Genomic DNA, 16,197 nt, shown 5'->3' on the forward strand with positions numbered 1-16,197 from the left:
CAACAGCCTCGCTTGATGGGATGCTCTCTGCACATATTTAGCCAGAGGACATGGATGCCCAGGCCATATCCTGACAATGTTTACTGAATTGAACAGAACTGTGTCTATTTGATGTCCTCAAAACATTCCTGTCTGTCTCAAGAGTGACAGGCCTGTGGTCAGCTTGAGGCAGACTTAGAGTGCTTTTCTGGTCCCAAGAAAGTGTTAGTAAGATAAGATGTGTAGATTTCAGCAATTAATTCATGTGTATATGATGTTCCCCTAAAATATGCAGGTAGTTATCTGTGTTGCTTCCTTAAGGCCTTCTCAATGTGATTACTCTTAACATTTGCAGTTTCAAAAGCGGATATCATGATTCACTTAGCATAGCACAATGCATAAACATATTTCAGAGCAGAGATGGGCAACTTCTCCCCCTGTCAAGCCTTGAACAGAATAAACAATTTCATTCAGTTTTCAGTGCTCAGCAAAGTTACATTCACCCTTCAATTGCTGATTGACCTCTCAAATAGGGCAGGCCCAGACACTGGCCTAAGCTTTGCCTTTTGAGCTCTTAACGCTGGGTCCAATTCAGCAAGGGTGCTCACAGCACAGACCATGGACAAGGACAACATCATTCCTTCTAGATTTGTAGTGCTTCTCTGCTGCATTATGGCGAAGGAGCTTCAGAAATTACCCTGGCCCCTTTCCCCCATCAATTCCCCAGGTTTGCCCACCAAATGAAGGATGGAGCGCTACTTGATCACCACAGAAACAGCCCCGTGTACTACCAAACCTCTCCCTTCAGGATCCTCCCATCCTGTCCCTGCAGGGTGCGCCCACTACCAGTGGCACCTGACCCTGTGGATTCCTCCTAGGAGAGCAAGGAGGGATATTTCTTGGGAGATGAGGTTGAGCCTTCCCAGTCTGCCTCCTATCAGTGTTTTTCACAATCTGACTCCTGCTTTGCTATACAAGGCACGCAAGTCCCTAAGATTGGAAGGCACTATCCAACTCAGATTTCAGCCAGAACTATGGCATTGGATGTCACCGTTCGTAGGGTGCTCTGGCTTAAGAATTGAAAAGTTGACCAAGTCCAGGAGTAACCTGGCTAACTCAGCATTCAAGGGTGGAGAGCTGTTTGGCGAGTCTTTGGAGCCTATTCTGATTGAAACAAAGGACAAGGGGGATTTTTATTTATTTATTTATTTTTGATTTTTTTTTTTAATTGCTGTTTTAAATTTTTTGTTTTTAACTAATGTTTTATCTTTGTTTTTATCTGGTTGTAAACCACCCAGAGACATGAGTTTTGGGCGGTATAAAACTATATTAAATAAATAAGAAAAAAGGCCATGCCCTCAGGTAGCCATTGTGAGGAGCGCAAGTCCTTTCAGTCCTCTTCCTTCAATACCTGAGGCCCCAAACAAGGTTTTCAGTCCCACTTTTATAGACAGGACAGGCTGGCCTGGTTTAGGCCTAAAACTTCCTTTCAGGACAATGAAACCCACAAGCCCTTCCAGGTCAACTGGCCCCACAAGACCAGTTTTAAACACAATTTCAATCAATGACAGTTCCCCAGTCCACCTTGGAAGCCCTCTGCTGGTGGGGGACAAGTTGCAGAAGTTCACACACAATTGGCAATCGATGTGCACGGATGTCGATATGCCAGTCCATTTACCAGGGCTACTCCCTAGAGTTTTCAGGCCACCCCCTGGGTCATTTTCTGCCATCCCCAAGGTTCAATAGGGAGTCCAAACATGCTCTCATGTTGGCGGCCATAAGACACCTGGTCCAGTTATGGGCTATTGAGCCTATGCTGGTGGAGGAAAGGGGGTGAGGGATCTATTTGATTTTATTCTTTGTTCCAAAGAATGGGGAATGAAGGGCTACTCTGGACCTCAAATTTGTCAACAGATTTTTGAGAAAGATGGGGTTCCGCCTAGAGACCCTCCACTCTATTCTGATGGCTATTCAACGGAGGGGCCTTCTGGCCTCGGTAGCCCTCAAGGAGGCATATCTCTATGTCCCCATTCACCAGGACAGGCGTTACCTTTGCTTCAGGTACAGCAATGTTCACTCTTTCAACTGCACCACGAGTGTTTAGCTCGGTAATAGTGGCAGTCATAGGGCACTTGAGGACCAGGGGCATCCACTTGTACCCCTTTCTGCACAATCTTTTGATCAGGTCATCTTCAGTCCAGAAGAGCCTGGAGGATGTCTGAGAGACCCTGTCAGTGCTCCGGTCCCATGGATTTATTTTCAGCACAGAGAACAGCTCCCTCAGACCAGGATTGTGCATTTAGGGGCATCTATCGACATTCTTCATGGGGTAGTTTCCCTTCCCCCAAATTGCAGATAGAAGCTGGTTGCCAAGTGTCAGGGGTTATTGGGGCAGCTGAGGGCCGACATCCTATCCTTAAGCCAACTACAGGGGAACATGATCTCTACCATAGGCATAGTTCTGTGGAGCTGATTCCACTCTTGGCTTCTCCAGTGGCTTCTTTTGCTCTGGCAGGATCAAGTCATGGAGCTCAAGAGCACTCTGTTAAGGAGCATTTGTCTGTCCCTGAATTGGTGGACATTGTTTGCCACCCTGAAGGGGGTGATGTTCCTTCCAGTTCCCTGCGTACAGGTCAAAACCAACACCAGTCTCCTGGGCTGGAGGGGCCATTCACCATCTACTAGTGCAGGGTCTCTGGTCCGAATCAGAGAGGAAAAACAGCATCAACTGGCTGGAGCTCCAGGCGTAAGGTAAGCCCTTCTGTAATTCCTGCCTGACCTCCAAAATTGTTGTGTTGGTGTGAACCAACAGTGCAACTGTGAAAGCCCACATCAACCACCAGGGCGGCACAAGGTCCTGGATCTTGATGAGGGAGGCCAAGACCAATCTACTGTCCCTGGGAGCAGACCACATAAATGGGGAGCTCAATATGGTGGTGGACTGGCTGTCGCTCCCAAATAGATCAGGCAGGGTGGTCCCTGGACAGGCAAAACGTGCGAAAGAATCATTTGCAGATACAGTCGGCCAGTGATAGACTTGTTTGCCAGCCCAGCAAATGCTAAGGTGCCCGGATTCCTCTCCAGGTATCTGTCACCAGGGGAGGAGGGGGTAGATGCCCTATGAGCACACTGGCTGGCCTGAAGTATGCCTTTTCCCTCATGGCCATCCTTTCCCGGACAGTGTGCAGGAAATGCCAGGAGAGACGGCAGGGTAATATTCGTTGCTCCACACTGGTGGTGCAGGCCATGGTTCTCAGACCTGGTGGTGGAGTTGTCTACCAATGCTTTGATGGCCCTGGGATCTCCTGCACATCTTCTGGGATAGGAGCCGGATTGGCTCAATCTACACTCGTGGAGATTGAGCGGGGCTCATTAGCAGCCTGTGGGTATTCGAGCTCAGTCCAAGTTAATATACTGGCGTCCCGTCGCCCTTCCACTGTTAGAATCAGCCTTCCCTCTAAGGCGCGGGCACTTCCCCCCCAGCCCCCCGCGCTTCAGTTTCTGGCGGGCGCTCAGTCTTAGTGGCAGCGGCACCCGCCACAGCTGCACCCCGTTTCCCCCTCTGCCTGCCTGCCTGCCTCCCTCCTCCTCCGCCAGTCTTCCGTTCCGGCTGCAGAGAGAAGCCAGAGGAGTGCGGAGGGAGGAAGCAAGGGCAGCTGATAGCTGCCGGCATGGCCTGGAGAAGCAAGGTAACGGGCGCGGGGAGGGGGGAGTGGCGGAAAGTGGTGCTGCACCGGCGGCAGGCTAGCGAACAAAGGAAGCTCCAGTCCCGAGCCATGTGGAGGCCTGGCGGGGGAGCAAGGGAGAAGCGAGCCACGTGGAGGGCTCAGAGTCACGAGACGAGGGAGACGCGAGCAGAGCTGCAGGCGAAGCTCCTGAGCCGTGCGGAGGGCTCAGTAGACAAGGGCAGCCGATAGCTGCCTGAACGGTCGGGGAAGCTCCCGAGCCCTTCCATCGTTCTTTCCCCGCTCCCTCGTAAAAGCCTGCACCATCCCCCGCCTACCCCCATCTCCTCAAGCCAAGCCTACCCCCATCCTTTCCCCACTCCCATCCCTTATCTTTCTCTCGTAAAAGCCCGCGCCAAAGCTGGGAATATTGTGGGATTTTTAAGTCCATGTGAGGCTGCTGCATTAGCAGGCAACCAAAGGCTGCTTTGCAGGGGCATGGCTATAAGTGAGCGAAAGGGTTGAAAGAACACGGGGCCCCCAGCTCCACGCCTCCCTATTTTCTTCATTATCTCCCTCACTCTGGGGGGCCGCCAGAGAGAGGGATGAACACAGGCCCCCTCTCGCCTAGCTAAGCCGCTGCTGCTTTGAGAGGGGATGTTAGTTCTGTTCTGTTTGCATCCCACCACTCTAGGCCTTCCTTCCCTTGCTTATAATAACATAACTATTCTCCCTATCTACCCCAAACCAAATTAGAAAAGCATAAACAGGAAGAAATGTTGGCTTCGTTTGGAGCAAAGTAGCTGCAGCCTGTTCCATCTGTAGGTAGAGACTTCTCTGCTAAATACAAGGTTGGCTGGGGGTGGGGTGGGGGGAAGCTGGGAATATTGTGGTTTTTTTAAGTCCAAGCCATTGTGTCCTTTGTAAGTCCACCTGAGGCTGCATTAGGAGGAGAGCTGCATTAAGCATGCAACCAAATGCTGCTTTGAGAGGGGGTGTTAGTCAGGAAAACATGCAGCATAATCTGGCTCAGCCTGTCCCAGCCAGCTGAACTCTATGGGGGAAGGGTAACAAAATATAGAATATTTTAGTCTGCATTTATACATTACTAAAGGCTGTTGTCAGGCATTTGCTATGATTTGTGAAGTGCTTACATCTGGGATTTAAAAAAATCAGAATGATTAATAGAAGGAAAGAGAGCATCTTTTTAATTAAAAAATAACAATTATTCCCTCCCCAAACATTTTAGATGAGATCTTCTTTTTTTATAATGGAGACAGATGGGGGTGGGCTATCATCCCTCGGTTGCTGATCCTACAGCTAAAAGCTGTCCTTAAAAAAGTTTCTATTTGGATGTCTCTAATAACACCATCGAGTGTGGCACACATGCTTTTGTGAGCTATGATAGCTGGGAATCCCATGCATGCACTCCACCATGGCAAAAATGCAGGACAAAGATCCAATAAATACATTCTTAAGCATTTATAGTTTCTAGTTCAGAATAATACTTCTATGCTTCCTTTTGCTTTCATTCCTCCTTCCCTGTCTATACCCTTTTCTTATTGTTTTGATGAGTTTGTGATTGGTTTTTTTTTAAAAATTATTATTGTACAGTGCTTAATAAATTAAGGTGCTTTATAAATGTAAACATGATAATGATGGCGATGATGTGCACACACTGCCCTGAGACTGCCGCCCAGAACAAAACTCTTTCCACTCACTCATGATAAAAATTAGAGGGAACACTGGCTAGGATATACCAGTCAACTCGGAGGGCCTCTTCCAACTGGTGTGCCACGCAGGAGGTTGTCCCTTATCTGCTTCGTTTGGGCAAGTTCTGGGGTGTGGTTTTTTTTGGGGGGGGTGGCAAAAGGGCTTAGATGAGAGGACTCAGACCTAGCACTCTTTGGCGGCAGGTCTTTGCTATTTTCTCGGTGCTGGATGTGCAGGGGATTCCTTCTTTGGCGGGCCACACACATGTTCAGAGGTTCCTGAAAGGAGTAACTGTCCTGAAACCACCTACTGTCCACAAGTTTCCCCCATGGGGCTTTAATCTGGTGCTTCGGGCCCTCATCAAGGCTCTGTTCAAGCTTCTCTGATTGATCTCCCTTAAACTCCTATCATTTAAGGTTCTGTTTTTGGTTGTGATCACGTCCACAAGAAAGGTGCCCGACTTGTTTGGGAGCCCTTTCCATGCAAAAGAAGTTGCGTTTATTTTTCCCAGAGTATGTCTAGGAGAAGGAGGTCGAGTCAACCCATCCTGGTTTGTGGATGAGGAGAATGACCTTTCAGGTAAGTGTCAACGATTCATAACATACACACTGGCCATTTCCAATATTACGCTGACTGGGTCAGCAAAAGGGTATACAGCAGCCCCACGATAGCAGTTTTGGAAGCAGTGCCAGAGGGGGAAACGTGGCGGGGGAGGTAAGGACACCATCCCCTCACCTTAAAGCTTCCCACCCACCTCCACACACACACACACACCTTCGAACTGGCTCTTTCAAACTGGTTTGGCAGTCAAACTGGTTCGTGCACACCCCTACATTGTACCTCATGGCATGGCACTTTACCATCCTCTGACCACCACGAGCTCTGTCTGCTTTGTCTGGGAGAGGACCATAACGTGGTCCTGTCAACAGGCTTTCTCTTTACCTGCTACCCCAACTCTTTCAATGGTGCAGGTAATCTACTCCTCTTCATCACCAGATCTCATCTTTGGCACATCACATCCTCTGACAACATCGAGTGAACTTCTGCTTTGACATCTATGCCGTCTGCTTCTTCAACGTTGCTGGTGTTGACAGTTTGTCCATCACCTCTGTTATCATCATCTATTCCATTGGACCTTCTTTTCAAGCCTTCAACTTTGATGACTGTGACTTCCTTTGATGTTGGACTGCCTATGATGTCATTAGCACTGAGGGCCATTTAAATCCCAGACTTTGACACAATCTTGGACTCATCACAGATGGCCTCAGGATTGGCGTTTAAAGGCTCCCCTCTCCATGGACTTGACATCGAAGATGAACTTGACATCGAGATTCCTCGAAGTCCCCTAGACTCCACCCACCTCTCCAGCCGGAGCAACTCCCTTGGCCTCCACTGCCAGAGTAACTCCTGCTCCATCTCCTTCGAAGGCTACACCTCTTGCACCAGAGCATTGTGTACCTCAGTCATGGAAGGAGCAATTCAGTTTTTCCTTGCCACATCGCCACCGCCAAGGTTACATTTGCAGGATGGGTCACTTTTGCGATTCCTTATTGGGATATTCTCCTCTGCCGTATGATTACGAGGAATTTTGTTTGGGGAAAATTAAAAGGCTTAAAGCTTTGCTGGTTCCTCAAGCTCAGCCCTCATACCCTTTTAAACGTCCGATGGTTCCTGCCTCACCACTTCTGCCTCAACAACCAGTCTTGCCTGCTCCTGTGCCGATTCTGCCACCTCAGGAACCTTTATGATCTGCATGTCCTATAGACCCAGCTGCTCCTGTTTTACCTGACAAGTCTATTCCTGATGAGGATTACACCTCCTTTTTAGATTCTGACACTGACTCTGTTACTGAGACCCCTTGTGGCACTTCCCTGGATGATACTGTGCCCAATAATCCACCAGGCCTCCCCATGGAGGAAACAAAGTCCTACAGGATCCATGTTTCAGAAATGGTGAAGACCCTAGACCTTACTTTGACGTCTCCTGCAACCATGACTGACCCTGTTTACTATTTTATGACAGCATCCACAACACCAGCGGAACCAAGAAGACAAGGATTGAAGAATAGAACAATATCGGACCTCTGAAAAGTATAAGCATGCATATGTATTCAGTACTTGGTTTGGGCCCCTTTTGCAGCAATTACTGCCTCAATGCGGCGTGGCATGGATGCTATCAGCCTGTGGCACTGATGAGGTGTTATGGAAGACCAGGATGCTTCATTAGCGGCCTTCAGCAATTCTGCATTGTTTGGTCTCATGTCTCTCATCCTTCTCTTGGCAATGCCCCATAGATTCTCTATGGGGTCAGGTCAGGCGAGTTTGTTGGCCAATCAAGCACAGTACACTGTATACTTTTCAGAGGTCCGATATTGTTCTATTCTTCAATCCTTGTCTTCTTGGTTCCATGTAATATTCTAATTTTCTGGGATTGTGGATTTGGGGTTTTCATGAGCTGTACGCCATGATCATCACAATTATAACAAATTAAGGCTTGACTTATCTCGCTTTGCATGTAATGCGTCTGTCTCATATATCAGTTTCACCTTTTAATTTGCATTACTGAAATTAATGGACTTTTGCACGATATTCTAATTTTCCGAGTTTCACCTGTATACCCTGTTGGAAAGTTTTAAAGAAGTCATGCAAGAGGCCCCATGACTTCTTTAAAACTTTCCCACAGGGAAAGTTCCTGTTCCTATCTGGCTCGCCCCCGCTTTGCACCATGGCATCACATCACCTCTGACACCTGGCTGCTAAGTATCATTTCCACCGGCTATGCCTTGGAGTTCTTGACGACACCTCCCTTTAAGGGAATTAAATATACCCCGGCAACTCCTACTGTTTTAGCAGAGGTTCAAGAATTCTTATCCAAAGGCATGATCGAGCCAGTCTCCTCGGATCACCAATAGGTGGGGTCCTACTCCTGATATTTTCAAGTTGAGAAGAGAGATGGTGGCCTTCGCACATTTTGAACCATCATCTGCTGAACATATACATTCCCACAAAAAAATTCCGGATGCTTGCCCTTCAACAAATTCTTCCACTCCTGATGGGTGAAGAATGGTTTGCCACCCAGGACTTAAAGGTAAAGTGTGCCATCAAGTTGATTTTGACTCCTGGCACCCACAGAGCCCTGTGGTTTTCTTTGGTAGAATATAGGAGGGGTTTATCATTGCCGCCTTCTGCACAGTATGAGAATGAATTGTTGGCACTTACCTGAAATATCATTCTCCTCAGTGGTCAGAAGTGTATCCATAGGTCGGGCTGCTCCTCAGACAAGGCCAATAGCAAAGCAGCTCAGATAACCCATGCAGGAGGTAGGGATGTACACGAACAGGTTCGGAGGTCCTTTTACAGACCTCCAAACCGGTTTGGTGGTGGAGGGGTTACCTTTAAACAGGAGGGAGGATGTTCTTACACCCCTCCCTCCCTGTCAAAAATTGCTGGCATGAGGTGGCTACGTACCCTCTTACTGCTCCGGTCAGCATCAAACTGGAAGTGGCTGGTTCACATGTGCACTAGACACTGAACTGGATGGACTGGATACACTCCTGACCACTGGGAAGAATGCTCTTTCTGGTAAGTACCAATGATTCATTCTCCCTCAGTGGAGGAGTTATATCCATAGGTCGAGACGTGCAAAAGCCTCCCCACATTAATGGGAGGGAGTTCAGGATCAGGCCCTCACTGAGGAACCAACTGCTGCAAGACCCTTCTCCCAAAGGAAGCATTAGAGGAAACAAAGGACTACAGCTTAAAGTGTCAAGCAAAAGGACAATGATGTCCAAGCGTCTGCCCTGCAAATATCGATAAGTGGGCCTGAATAGAGAATGCTGCAGACGTGGCAGTGCACCTAGTAGAGTGGGCTGTGATACTCCCTGGAGGAGTCAAACCCCTGGAGGAATATGCCAGGCTTATACACTGACCAATCCAATAGACCAGAGTGTTGCATCCAAGAGTCCTCAAAGAACTCAAATGTGAAATTGTTGACCTCCTTGCAAAAATATATAACTTATCCCTACAGACTCTCAGCTGACTCTCGTCCAGCAGCCTTATTCCGAATTACCCTCTCCCTTCTTAGGAGAGTGGATCCGATAGATGTTAAATCTGGCCTCTGTGATCAATTTGCTCAATTATTTGCTGATAAAGTCACCCGCCTTCGACTAGAGTTGGAATTTACATCTATAGGATCCGATCAAATAGAGGAGATTCTGCCTTGTGATATTACATGGGACACCTTTGAGTTGGTCAAGGATATGGACACAATTTTTTCGGGTATGGGTGCGGCAACATGTTGCTTGTACCTATGCCCTCCTGGCTGGCTAGAACAGCCGGTGGGAATGTTAATTCTTGGCTACAGGAGTTGGTTAACTCCTCGTTGCGTGAGGGTTTCATGCCAGCAGCCCTTAAAGAGGCAATAGTTTGCCCTCACTTGAAGAAACCCTCCCTGGACCCTGAGGTCCTTGACAACTATAGGCCGATCTCCAACCTCAGCACTGGTCGCTCTGGTAGATGACCTTCTTTGGGACCTTGACGAGGGTAGTGTCCCTCTCTTGGTCCTTTTAGATCTCTCAGCGGCTTTTGACACTATCGATCATGCTATCCTTCTCGACCGCCTGTGTGGGTTGGGTATCGGGGCACTGTCTTACAGTGGTTCCGTTCTTACCCTAGCAGGCGTGTCCAGTCAGTATGCATTGAGGACAGGTGCTCTGACCCATGGCCACTCCTTTATAGAGTTCCCCAGGGTTCAGTTCTTGCCTCTGTCCTCTTTAACATCTATATGAAGCTGTTGGGTCAGGTCATTTCCCAGTTTGGGGTGAGATTTCATCAATACGCTGAAGGTACTCAGCTGTATATTGCCATCTCAGACCATTCTGGGGATGCCGTTTCTGTGCTTACTCGATGCCTGGAAGCTGTTAAGGTCTGGATGACTCAAAACAAGCTCAGACTAAATCCCACTAAGACTGAACTACTTTTATTCAGCCCTCGCACCGGCCAACAGTTGGATGTGAACCTTTTTTTTAGATGGGGTGGCGCTGCCCCCAAAGGAGTGTGATTTGGAGGTCCTTTTGGACTCGCACCTCCTGCTTGAACAGCAGATGGAGGCTGTGGCCAGAAGTGCTTTTGCTCAGCTTCATCTGGTTCACCAATTACGCCCTTACCTTGATCGGCAGGCATTAATGACAGTGACCCATGCCCTTGTTATCTCCCTTTTCGATCGGGAAAGCTACAATGGGTCCAGAATGCAGCGGCTCGCCTACTCATGGGTGCCAGAAAATATGGCAGGGTAACACCTCTCCTGCAGTCATTACACTGGTTGCCTATTCACTTCCTAGCTCAATTTAAGGTCCTGGTTCTGACTTCAAAGCCTTGCGGGGCTTGGTGCCTGTCTACCTACAGACCCGCCTCTCCCACCCAGTTACATCCCGTCTGGTTAGATAATGTCAGATGGCCCTTTTGTCGGTCACTGATTTCCGAGAAGTTCGCGGCTCTAGGACCCACGAAAGGGCCTTTTCGGTTGCTGCCCCACTTCTTTGGAACTCTCTTCCCCTTCAGATCCATCTAGCCTCTTCCTTACTGATCTTCAGATCTCTGTTGAAGACTTTTCTTTTTCGCCAGGCTTTTGCCCTGTAGTTTACTTCATTTGTTTTTGTTAGTTAGTTTAGTTTTTAATTTAGAATGTAATTTTTAATGTTGCCTTGTTTGCATGTTTTTGTGCACCGCCTGGAGTCTTTGGAGTGGGCGGTATCTTAAATGTTTCTAATAAATAAATAAAATCAAGTTCTGTACTAGAGGACTGGAAAGTAGCAAATATAAAACTGGTTTTCAAAAAGGAATCCAGGGGCGATCTGGGAATTACAGGCCGGTTAGCTTAACGTCTGTTCCAGGCAAATTGATGGAAAGCATCCTCAAGGATAAAATTGTAAAGCACAAAGAAGAACAGGCCCTGCTGGGGGAGAACCAGCATGGCTTCTGCAAAGGTAAATCTTGCCTCACAAACCTTTTGGAGTTCTTTGAGAGTGTCAACAAGTGTGTAGATAAAGGTGATCCAGTTGACATAGTCTACCTGGACTTCTAAAAAGCTTTTGACAAGGTTCCTCATCAAAGACTCCTGAGGAAACTTAGCGGTCATGGGATAAGGGGACAAGTACATGTGTGGATTGCCAAGTGGTTGAAAGACAGGAAACAGAGGGTAAGTATAAATGGAGAGGTTTCACAATGGAAGGAAATAAGAAGTGGGGTCCCCCAGGGATCTATACTGGGACTGGTGCTTTTTAATTTATTCATAAATGATCTAAAAGTTGGGGTAAGCAGTGAGGTGGCCAAATCTGCAGATGATACCAAACTCTTTCGGGTAGTGAATTTCAAAATAGATTGTGAGGAGCTCCAAAACTGGGGGAGTGGGTGACAAAATGGCAAATGCGGTTCAGTGTTGGCAAATGTAAAGTGATGCACATTGGGACAAAAAACCCAAGCTTCAAGTATATGTTGATGGGATCCGAGCTGTCGGTGACTGACCAGGAGAGGGATCGTGGTGGACAGCTCATTGAAACTGTTGACTCAATGTGTGGCAGCTGTGAAAAAGGCCAAGTCCATGCTAGGGATCATTAGGAAGGGGATTGAACATAAAACTGCTAATATAATGCCCTTGTACAAAACGGTGCGGCCACACCTAGAGTACTGCGCACAATTCTGGTCACCACATCTAAAAAAGGACTTTGTTGAACTGGAAAAGGTGCAGATGAGGGCAACCATGATGATCAGGGGCCTAGAGCACTTTTCTTATGAGGCAAGGCTACAACACCTGGGGCTATTTAGTTTAGAAAAAAGACGGCTGCGGGGAGACACGATAGAAGTCTATAAAATCTTGCATGGTGTGGAGGAAGTGGATAGACAGAAATTCTTCTTCCTCATATAACACTAGAACCAGGGGTCATCCCATGAAATTGATTGTCAGGAAATTTAGGACCAACAAACTGAGTACTTTTTCACACAACGCATAATCAATTTGTGGAATTCTCTGCCACAAGATGTGGTGACAGCCAACAACCTGGATGGCTTTAAGAGGGGTTTGGTTAACTTCAAGGAGGAGAGATCTATCATCGGCTACTAGTCGGAGGGCTACAGGCCACCTCCCGCCTCCAGGGCAGGATGCCTCTGAGTACCAGTTGCAGGGGAGTCACAGCAGGAGAGAGGGCATGCCCTCAACTTCTGCCTGTGGGCTTCCAGCGGCATCTGGTGGGCCACTGTGTGAAACAGGATGCTGGGCTTCCTTGGGCCTGATCCAGCAGGGGTGTTATGTTCTTATGAATAGGAGACAAGGATTGTTAACTTAGAAGTGGGAGGGGTGGGGCAGTAGAGTGGGGTTCCCAGGAGAGGTCTATGAAATTGGAGAGTTTGGTGCCACCAAGCTTCTGCTTATTGTTTGGGGCAATATAGCTGTTGGAGGGAATATATATGGTAGACCCTAGGGCCAGCTGGTTGTCAAGGCCCATCCCACTTCCACTCTTGGCATTCTCCAGGTGGCAAATAAATTCACCATCAGCTGGTTGAACCTGTGCACTATGCATGCATGCAAAGGCCTGATTGATGAAAACCACTCTGCCTGGTTAGTCTATCTGTGGCTTAACCAGACTACTAACAACACATTCAATTCCCCCTGCAGATCAATTGTGAGAGAAGTCACATTGGCCTCTGCCTATGTTAACATCAGTTGCTCCTTAGAGAACTGTAGGTCAGTTGTGCATCCAACATCTGTGACCTGTACCTCATGCTGCCCTACAGGTTCATATTGACCTTGGTGGTGAAGTTGCTGGTTCTCATGAACACATGACAATGCATCAGAATCAGCTGGAACTCCAGGAGAGTGTTTTTTGATCTCCTGGAGTTCCAAACAGTCGAAATAGAGTTGGCCTCTCTGGACCACTGACCTTGAGGTACCAGATGGCTGCAGTGGGAGCCCCTTCTCACAGACTTGCATTGGTGATAAACTGAACCCTTTTCCCAAGGTGGAACTGTGGCTAGAGATCTGGCAACAACCTGATCCTGCCAAGGCAACAGAGGAGACCACCGAAGTGGGTGTCATGAAAATTTTGCCCAAGGAACCATCTTTGGGGGGAATAAAGGACCCCTGGAGTTGAGCATAGGGCTGACATGGTTGCTCCTTAGAGAACTGCAGGTCTTTCAATGCAAGGATACCAGGCCCCTGCTCCTGTCTATAACAGCACCTGGGTGCTGGAACTCTTCTGCCTCTTTACAACAGATCCATATGTGTGTCTCCAGGCAGTCTTGTGTCTGTTGGACATTCTAGACTTTGCTGTCTGGATTAATAGATCACTAGCCGACCTGCACAGAGCATCTGTGTGCTCTTTGGGGCCAGCTGTCCCCCCCTCCGTCCTGCCTCACTCTCCCTCCCCCCTCTCGCCCTTCTGCCCCACTCTCTGGCCCCCCTTCCCCTCCCTCCTGCCCCACTCTCTCTTGCCCCCCTCTCTTGCCACAGGCCCTCCTTACTGGGGGCCCGAAAAGGGCCCCACTGCTGCCGCCATTCCTCCCCCCCAGGCAGCGAACAGAGAAGTCCCGCTGCCCATTTCCCTTCCGCCCTGACCTCCAACAGGCGCCTGGCCTCTGCGGCTGGGCGCACTACCACTGCCTGGCCTCTGCGGCCAGGCCAGCCTGCCGCTGACCAGTCGTCCTGGGTGCACTTCAGCCAATCAGGCGCCTCCTCCGCCCAGTTAATCAGGACGCACATTCTAAGGTACACCCAAGAGAATTAAATATATAGATTCAAAGAGAGGATGTAAATGTGCACCCTTTGTCTTCAAATATGCCACAAGTACCACCATGACTTTAGTAAACACTTGTCATGCCGGGCTCAAATTGAAAGGAAGTGCACACTGTTAGTAGTGCTGATTGTTGTACACTTACCTGAGAAACTTTGTTGGCAGGGTGAATAGGGATGCCGAGCTAAGCCTCCTAGAGGTCAAAGGTAGGTAGCATGTCCCCCTCCTGGAATAATGTGGAGATTGAGTGGAGAGTCTCCATCTGAAAAAAATCCCTTTTCCTGATGAACTTAATTAGGTATTGTAAATCTAGTATGGCACTCCAATATCAATTTTTCTCTGGGCAGTAAATGGGATGAAGTATGCTCCCTTTTTGCATTTTAAATTGCTTAAAACATAAATCTCTTTTTCTCCCTCCTGCGGGATCTTGAGGATTCTGTTTGGAGGCTGAATACTAGGGAGTACCCAACTGACTTCCTGCTACACCCCTTGGTCAGATAGGTTCCAATGGTTGGCAAACCTTTGAAATCTGCTCCCCCCACCCCCCCAAAGTGGGCAGTCCCATAGTCATTGGGAGATCTGTAGCTTGAACCCCCTATTGGCCTGAAAGACCTGGATACCTTCAAGAGGCCATTATCCCTAGAAGATGGCCTGGGCCTATTCCATTGACTTCACCCCACCTGTAACAGGTGTGAAAGGGGGATCTGGGTTTTCAAAATGCACTGGACTTTTCATTGGTTTTCTTATCCTCCTTCGAAGGGCATCGTCTTTAGTTGAGAGGCAGAACCAGGTCAAAACTTTTACCAAATAACTTGCCACACTTGAAGGATGTGGTAGCCAGGTTGGAATAAGACTTATGATTAACTTTCCAACTTTTAAAGGTTGTCTCCCAATAGTCACATCGCTTGTCAGGGCTCTGACAGAAATCTGCATGCCACCCAGTGTAGCGTCTGCTGTGAAGGCAGATTTTGCCCAGTTTGGAGTTGCCTGGAGGATCCCATTGCAAAAGTTCCTTAATCATAACATGGATGCCTGGGTAAATAGGAGGTCACAGAGGCTCTTGCGGCCAGAACCAGGGCCATGTGTGCGACTGCCTCAAAATAGCAGTGCACCCTTGTATCATCTTCTGGACTCTTCTGTAATTTACCCCCATCCAAAGCAATACCTGGCCTTTAACTAAGGTAGTCATGGGCACCGTGATCAAAATAACCCTCAGCATGTCTATGGTCACCGTAGGTGCCAGATAAAAGCATTCCATGGTATTTGAGGGGACCCCCTGCCTTTTGGGGGTTAGACCATTTTCAGTGGATAGTTTGTGTAAAAAACTGTGGGCATGGGATAGAATCCTCAGTGGGTGGGCAAGGTGAAAAGACCACTTGGTTACACTCTGGTTCTATGGGTGAACACCCTTGCCCTTCTAAATCAAGGGTCCTGTGGGCCTTGTGCAGTAACCTGGCAGAATCTCCCTGGAAGGAAATCCTGAATAGCAGAATGGGCCAGGCTGGCTTCCTCCTTGCATAGTTCACCCTCCTTCTTGCCTGAAGAATAATTGTCCGAGTCCTTCCTCGGATAGAAGTTATCAATATGAGCTGGGAGTGGAGCCCTGGGGGCTGAGGAACCCTTAGGAGAAAGGGATGGGGGCTGGAGAGCCTTGAGGAGGGTGAGTGGCCTACACAGCTGGGGTGATCTCTGATCAGAGCCCTCCTAGGAGGAAACGGAGGCTTCTCTGGAATGGCAGTCACCCTCTATCTGCTGACCTCGGCACACCAGTTATTGCTGAGGTTTCTGTAATGGAGGATTTCCCCACCTTTTTTTGGAACTCACCTGAGTTCAAAGGGAGGGGCCTGGAGAGCCGGGGCGGGTGGGAATGGCTTAGACTTTTGATCAGAGCCCTCTTGGGGTTAGTTCAGTGGTGGTTGCCCGTTTTCTGCAGAGGCCAGCACTGCCGTAAGGGCCCCGCTAAAGCTTCTGTAATTATTCTCCCCCTGCTGAGCAGACACACCTTTTAGTGGTGACTGTCTTATAATTAGCAGGGGGAGAGCAACTGGCCCTATCCAA

This window comes from Hemicordylus capensis, chromosome 1 (genome assembly GCF_027244095.1).
Source record: "Hemicordylus capensis ecotype Gifberg chromosome 1, rHemCap1.1.pri, whole genome shotgun sequence".
Classification (NCBI taxonomy): Eukaryota; Metazoa; Chordata; class Lepidosauria; order Squamata; family Cordylidae; genus Hemicordylus; species Hemicordylus capensis.